Source organism: Phallusia mammillata, chromosome 2 (genome assembly GCF_965637545.1).
Source record: "Phallusia mammillata chromosome 2, kaPhaMamm4.hap1.1, whole genome shotgun sequence".
Taxonomy (NCBI): domain Eukaryota; kingdom Metazoa; phylum Chordata; class Ascidiacea; order Phlebobranchia; family Ascidiidae; genus Phallusia; species Phallusia mammillata.
Window position 1 is genome coordinate 29,536,327 of NC_137253.1, and position 8,148 is coordinate 29,544,474.

Here is an 8,148-nt window from a genome sequence, read left to right on the forward strand (position 1 = left end):
GACGACATTTTACATGGAAAAGTTTGTAGTTTAAATCTGTGCTGCACACAGCTTACGAAAATGTGGATTACGCTTTACCGTATCCTACCCTTTCAAGCGTATGTAAAAATACACAATACATCGCTACAATACACAATGAGCATGTTTGTGACATTCCAAATTCAACAATTAAGCAACAACAACTTCCAACGTACATACACACGGCGATACAATAAGGCGTCACCTGCTAGGTCGTGGAATGCTTTTGTGTACCCTTTGCCACTTATCAACAACTCGGATCGCATTACCTAACCCGTTGCTTTACGACTCTTTCACTCTTGATCTGTTAGATATAGTTCCATGGAGAAAGGGAAACTTTTTGTGTTTCTGTCTCTGTTATGCCATTGAGTAGAGTTCTTGCAACTTAACTACAGTTTTTTTAGTATTAATGCATTGTAAGTAAGAGGTGTAGCTTTGTAAGGTAGTTTCTTTTCATTTGCAAACTTTACTTTGTTAAAACCAGTGATTACACAAAGCTGCTCGCAATTGTTTATGCAAGATCAAAGCAAATAAATGCCAAAACGGTTTTGCCACTATGGTTGAAATTAACATAGACTGCTAAAGAATTAAAAGATATATGTGGCTTGTCAACAGATCCTAAATAGTTCTTCATAGTAACGAAAGATGATTTAAATGGATTCAAAACAAAATTTCGGCTGTAACATTGCTGAATCTGTTGGCAATTTGGTGCTGGGTGGAGAGCATACTTGGTCAAGCAGCAGTAGGACAGGTAAGAGTTCTTCTGTTGGTAAAAAATACAATTAGCATTTATAGCAAAGACACAATAAACATTCAAGACCGTCGGACAGTTACTAAGAAAAAAACACTTGATAATGCCATCAAACAGGCTCCAATATGTGATAATCTTTATCTAAAATCTTTTTTATAGTTACCAGGATCACAAATGATTTATTTTTTTAAAGGAGAAGAAATCAAACCGACCTCGATTAAAAATGTCGCTCGAGCCACAGCCCATTTCGTGGAAACTGAGGTTTATTTAAAAGTGAAAAAACTTCAGCAGGAAAAGCGCGTCTCAGTGCTGCACCTATACGGGATGGCAGGTTCAGGAAAGTCCGAGATCGTGCTAAAGCTTGGAGAAAATTTTCCCTATAGCCAGGAAAAGTTATTCGTCAAATGGCATATTGAGTGTAGCGACAAGATGCACGACATTAAGAAGCAGTTAGCTAAGCTCATTGATCTGATGGTGGCATCTAACTTATTGAATAGTTCTGATGGGTCAATCAAGTCTGCAACAACTTGTATAAAGCAAGGGAACTGCGAAGGGTTTGCAGACATTTTAGCTTCGTGCATTTGCCCGATTCTTATCATCATTGAAGATCCATCTGATGATAAATTCTTGGAAGATTTTCTGAGGAGCATCGATGATATAAGTGGCAGTGAAAACAAGATTCACGTCTACATTACATCGAAAAACAAGGCTACCTGCATCCAAACAAAATCTGGCGCTTTCTACATTGAAAAGATTGAAGGGTTTACAGTCAAAGAAGGACTTCGCTTTCTTGGAATCGATGAAACTTGGACAGAGAAAGACCGAAGTGCTGCCAAACAAATTGTAAAAAAATTAAGTGGATTTCCATTGGGATTGTGTGCAGTCAAAATGGCAAAAAAGCCACTGAGCTTTTTGGAAATAGATCCTTATGCGCTGCTGCAAAAAGAGAAAACTATATCTGGACAAAAGAAGCTTCTGTATCAAACAATTCTAAGCCAACTAGATCCTCATCACAATAATGGAAATGACCAAGAAAGCCAAAATGAGCAAGATAAATGTCACTGGCAGGCAATATGTATGCTTGCTTTGGTGCACCATGGAAACATTCCCAAGATCTTGGTTGAAAGAGTTATGCAGTCCATCCGAAAACAGAATGATGAAACTATACTGGACGAAGCAGACATTCAAAAAGCCAAAATACTCAACGAGACAGAAGCAAACGAATTCATAGGGAAGTTTAGTGACTGTGGATTTTGCAAAGAGGAAATTACAGTTCAAAATGAAAAAAGAGTAACGTTTCACGCTGTTGTTTTCGGAGCAGTAAAATGGCACTTACACCAGCAAAAAGAGCTTCTCCAAACTACAACGAGATCTATGGTCACTTGTATAGCTGCCATCGTACACAAGGATTTAAGGCTTACCAAAGACCACGAATTTATGATAGACATGATACCTCATTTGCAAGCGCTACTCGATGGTGAATTAGAGTGCAAAAATGACCCATCCACGTTAACCTGCCAAGAAGGTCATACACAACTAATTCAGTTTTGCTACGCACATCTGCATGAAGTTTTGGGGTCAACGTTTGGCGAACAAATGAGTCAACCAGTCTTGGCTGAAAAGCATCTTGAGTTTTCAATGCGCACATGGTTTATTATCCTAAAAAGATTGAAGGGAGAAGACATTTTTTACAATCCCGTGACAACATTCTTAAGAGATGGAATACAAGAGAAGGCAAAAGTGATTGTTGATCACTGTGCAGAAGCCGGAAGAATACTGATGTCAACCGATTTCGATATTGAAAGATACATCTCCATTGTTTTGCAACCGAGAGCAGATGAAGTTGATTTCTATGGGCAGAAATCGAACGAAGAGGTCAAAAATTATCTCAAAGCAGTTTCAGAGGCCATTCAGCCTCTTAATCCTGCCAAGCTCAGAAAGTTTAGGGATATGAATGTTCCGCTTTTCATGGAAAAAACAAAGTTGTTTAAAACTTTGATTGTTGAGCGAATTGCATCCGTCCTGCACACCATGAGTCTTCTGATCAAAAGTTATCGAGGAAACATCACTCAAGCTATTGGACAAAAATCAAAAGACTACGCGACACTGGCTGTTGCTATTTCAGAGGAAGTTTGCACACGATTTAGAGTCGCTCCGCCATTTTTACTTTTATCTGCTCGTGGCTCAGTACGAGCGAAATTAACGGCACTAAAACGGATTCAGAGCAGTCAGCAGCGAAACGTAGTTTTAGAAATAAAAAGGTTTATAGAGAAAAACCACATGGAAGACCGAATCCAGCAAATGTCTTTCTATGAACACGGTATTTGCAAACAAATCAGCACCCAAGAGTTTGACAATTTGAGGCATCAACGCGAGTTGACCCGGATTAACACAAAGCTGATAGCTCTTGGCCCAAGCGAGGACTTCAATGTCGAAGAAGCAGACCGCCAGTGCCAGTCATTGTACGAGAAAGCTATTCGTCGAAAGCAATGGAAAATCTCTATCAGATGCATCGTGTATTGCGGCAAGTACTGGGCCTGTCGGGGCGACTTTGTCAAAGCTGTTGAGCACTTCGATGAGGCATTGGAATGCAAGGGTATCCATAGTACAGCTGAGGCTGCAATGGCGTTTCCGTGGGCTTGTTACAACCACGCAAGGGCAGTACTGAGTCACAAAATAACGTATCGTGCAACAAAAAGCAAAGCTCTTTGTGAGCAAGCTTTGAAAATGCAAGAGTATATTTCAAACGATCTTCAAAAACATCTTGAAAATTCTCTTGAGGATTTAAATCGTATGATTAGTCCAACCAAACCCAGCGTTTAAGTACTGAAATGAGCATTCTCGTTAGCTTGCAATTAACCCGAAAAATATTCATATGAGTTTACTTAGGGCAGCTGGTGTTTTGAGCCTGTGAAATTATATTTGTTTGTTTAAAGCCATTCGCATTCAAACCAACCGTTTCGTATAAGTGCATAGATCAGTGGTTCTCAAACTTTTAATCATGCGGCGCATTAAAAATCTGAAATTTCCTTCCCCGGCACACTTCGCAGGTAAACATAACAGAAGTTGTTCAAAGAATGTTAATTTTCAACTTTATTGTGGTGGGTAAGGATGCTTTTCATTACGAATGACAAAAATAAGATCTTTAAAACGTTGTTATGCACACCAGTACTTCGTCATGAAGTCCTATAACACCAGGAACTGTTTGCACTTAAAGATATCATAGTATATTGTGTGTTTTTAGAGATGATGGTACTTCGTTTTGTTGTGATTTGTGCGTTTGAAATCTTTGTTTTACGTTTACTGCGATCGGTAAAGTGCCTGGTACTTTCTCCTGCTTTGTTTGTGAAACTACCCAACTTGCTGTTAATGATTTGCCATTTGTTTGTGGTTTATCTGTCATACCCTGTTTATGTGCTAAATCACTCAAACTTACAACCTAACAACTAGCTAACAGACCGAAGAAGAAAAATAATACTATTGCACTTTTCTTATTTCTGTATGTTAATGTTTACTTAAGTGTGTTCAGCTACAAAAGTTTTGCAAATTGCGTGTAAATTTTTCTGTCATGTCACGTCAGTTCATTTGAACATTCATTTAAGCATAACCTTGCCTAAAACTGGTTAAGGCAATAAAGGCGAAACGAATCCAAGTAATATCACTAGTATTATTTTTGTTTACCCCTTTGAAGTTGACTGTGCCAAATCCCGAGGTTTATTAAATTAACATGTTCCATAGCTTTTTTGAAAACGATTTACGCATGACAGTCACGCTGTGTAAATAGGGCTGTCATGTATGAAGTGAAAACACCTAAAGTTCAAGACGACAGACATATTGTACGTGTGCTTGTGTGTTCACATCCCTTCTACTACGCTTGTGTTTTAAATTAAAATTACTTTTACTGGCATTGCTGCAAGCCAGTGCTTGTGCAAAAGACAATGCAATCTCAAATCGTAAAAAGTGTTTTGTTATTATTGGCGCGTCTAATAAAAGGTTCAGAATTTTAGTGGAACTAAAGATAAAGAGTAATGGTTTGGGTAATGTTTACAAAGAACTGATCGGGTTAAAGATATGCAAGAATGTGGAATCAAAACAAAACAGCTAGGATGAATGGTTAGCGGATTGCTTAAAAGTGACACCGACATGCTTCAAATTAGCCGGCTTCGAATTAGACTCTGAAACCAAAATGGCTAGTTGCAAGTAAGTTGTTTGAAACCATCCGGCTAGAAACGAGTCGTGACTTAAACTTGGTGTGGCTTATTGCGCAGTTTATCCGGTTTACTTATAGGACAAAAAAATCTAGTGAGTTATTTGACTTATAACACGGATAAGTTTAAGTACTCGTGGCGGAAACAAAGTAATCTATTAATTTACATTCGTTTTCAAATTTTCTCCAAACTACACTGCAACTTCTAAACTGCAATCATTTAGATTTATTTAACAAATAATTAGATTTTGCGAAAAGCCGACCTAAAAGTCCCAACGTCGGCGCTTTATCGACCAGATTGAAAAGAGCTGTATTAGACTATGTTGAAAGACACAAAAAATGTAATTTATGCCTGGAATTACAAGAGCGCCTGGGGTTAAGCCCCGTACACCTGTCAAACCGGGTCGACACGGGCAATTGACAAGTTCCTATTGACATTGGCATCGATGTGGCGGCAGGCATGGCATGATGGACGACCTGTGTGGCATCTGTGACAGCTTTAAACTGTCTGTCAACTTTTGATGCACCAAACGTGACACTGGTCGAGGAAGTATACAGTCCACACTGTGCTCTGATATGCAAAATTTTAATGGAACACTAACGGCGGCTATTTTCGAGAATATGTCTCAAAAAATGCACCAATGAGCGTTTAATATTGGTCATTTAAACCGATGAACGGATCCGTATGTATTGCTCATTGCATCAATTTGTATGTTAAAAAGTAAAAATAAAACAGAATATATTTTGGTGCTGTTAAAGATTCTTCAGAAATAAAGGTGTGCGTTTTATTTTGGTTCCAACGACCTATTTAACGTTTCGACAATTACTGAAACGCAAATCGTTTTTTGTTTCACCCTTGCATTCCGAGGCTGTTGAGCATGCCTAGTTAAACAGATACATCAAACAATTGGGCAACGTAGCATTGAGAAGTAACAAAGAAAAGCTATGTGGCAATTTAGTGAAACTGCTTGGTTGACACTTAACAAATAACCTGCACATATGAAGTGTCTAAATGTGTTAACACTTTGTTTGAACAAAAATATAAAGTTTAAAACTATATACTAGTGCGTAAAACTATAGAGTCTGGGACAAAGTTTAAGAAGCAATAATTTTTTGGGACGCAACTTTAGAGGAAGCTGCATTAAAGTGGTGAGTAGTGGGACAAAAATGTTTGTTTGAAATATTTAAGACCTTGTCTAGTGTTTGAAATCGTAAAGTGACGAACAGAAAAAAATATTATTGATTTAATTCCCAATTGTGGTAAACTAGCCACCGGTGGCACTAAAGAGCTAAGACATTACTGAAATATTACAATCGATCAGAGGTCAGTCATGATAACGTATTGTGTCAAATAATGAGGCACTTATTCCCCAGTAAAAACATGCTTCACCCCCTTGGGTGAAACAATGGATTTTTATCAAAATAATCTCAGTAAAAAAAGTTTTACAAAAGTACTAGTAACGACGACGTTATTTTGTACAGATTTCTAACCACTCTTGCGTTAGAAGGACCAAAGGTTGCGCATCCATGCCATAACAGACTTAGATAGTTTTTACGGCCTAAAATGTGAACACAAAAATGACAAAGCGCTTCGACAAGAGACAACATTGCACCCCGTCCTAAAGTTCGCCAACAGTATGAACAATTCAGGATGAGGACATATCAAGTCATTTTTCTGATGGAGGTTTCCGTTCAGTGTATGTACAAATACGGACATACGAGCGGAAACAAAAATCACTCTGCGTCATTTGAAAGTTTCGCTGGGAAGCAGGTTTTGCGTAAGAGCCAAGAAACTTTTGACGTACTCTAAAATCCTGTCAATACGATGTTTGCAACGAACCGGAATGCGTAACATAATTTCCAGGATCCCGTCGTCACGTACTTCCATACCGCGGGGACACGAGACACGGTGGTCTGGGGTAGATCGGCACGCTATACCGCCCAGCCGTTGTTGGCAAAGTGCCCCATTGCGCCATTAAATCCGCTTTTTGCGTGAACACTACTCCATATTGAAAAGCAGGGTTACAAAAACACAGTTCACTTTTGCTTGAAAAAATATGCAAAATCGCGACAAAACACTTCGTGACCTTGAAACGCTGATGACGTAGCGATATGACGTGTAAGGTCATTTTGTGGCCAATGAGGTCAGCCCACCCATTCGACAGTGGGCGTGAGAGCAAAGGTATTTATTGATCCAGCTCTCTTTTAGTTTTGCCTTTTTCGCGCTCGATCCACGGTTTATATAAAGCGAAAGCGCAACACTTCGAAGTGAAATAGAAGATTCCTCAGTTTGATCGGTAAGGAGGTTTGTTAAGACCGTGTAGGTGCTCTTGTATAATGCAGAGAATTATTTTATATCCCGTTTCCATGGCCGTTGGTCCGATCGGACTTGTAAAAGTCCCATCGGACCTCCTCGCGAGGAGGTCCGCGAAAACGCTGAAAAAATTGCTGAGTCATTCCTTATTGCGTCCGATCGGACCGAAATAGCGGAAAAGTCCGATCGGGCCAGCGGCCATCGAAACGGGATATTAGACGGCAAGTGAATCGTTATTGTGAGTTGCATGGTTTAAATTACAATTTGACATTAAACGCACCATAAGATACGACAAGTTATAGGTAAAAATAAATTGTTTATTTCTCAAAATAATTTGTGTATGGTTTTATATTTTTTTGTTTATCGAGTCAATAAGAAACCGATTATATTTTTTACGCTACAAAACTTGTTGCACGTAAGGTCAGTTTATCAAAAATTTGCAAACGCATCTTTTAATTGTTAAACTACGTTTATCTGGTTGATTTTAGTTGTCATGAACGTTCTTACTTAACAAGTTTATTATATTGTTAAACTGTACAATTTACTAATTTTCAACCACGTTATACTCTAAGCCAGCAGTTCTCAAACTGTGCGTCGCGGCGCCCTGGTGCGTCGTTTGAATTTTCCAAGGACGTCGCAGAATATTCGTTTCGTGGCTTGTTGTTGTATCAATAAACACAACTTTAATAAAAAGTTTCCTCATTAACTTTTATTTGATGGTGCGTCGCTAGTCCAGAAAACTTTTCCAGAGGCGTCGCAACAAAAAAAGTTTGAGAAACACTGCTCTAAGCCGTCATCGGTTTTCAAACGCCAACCACAAAACAAACAAACATTGCTTTACGAAATTAAATTTTGCCT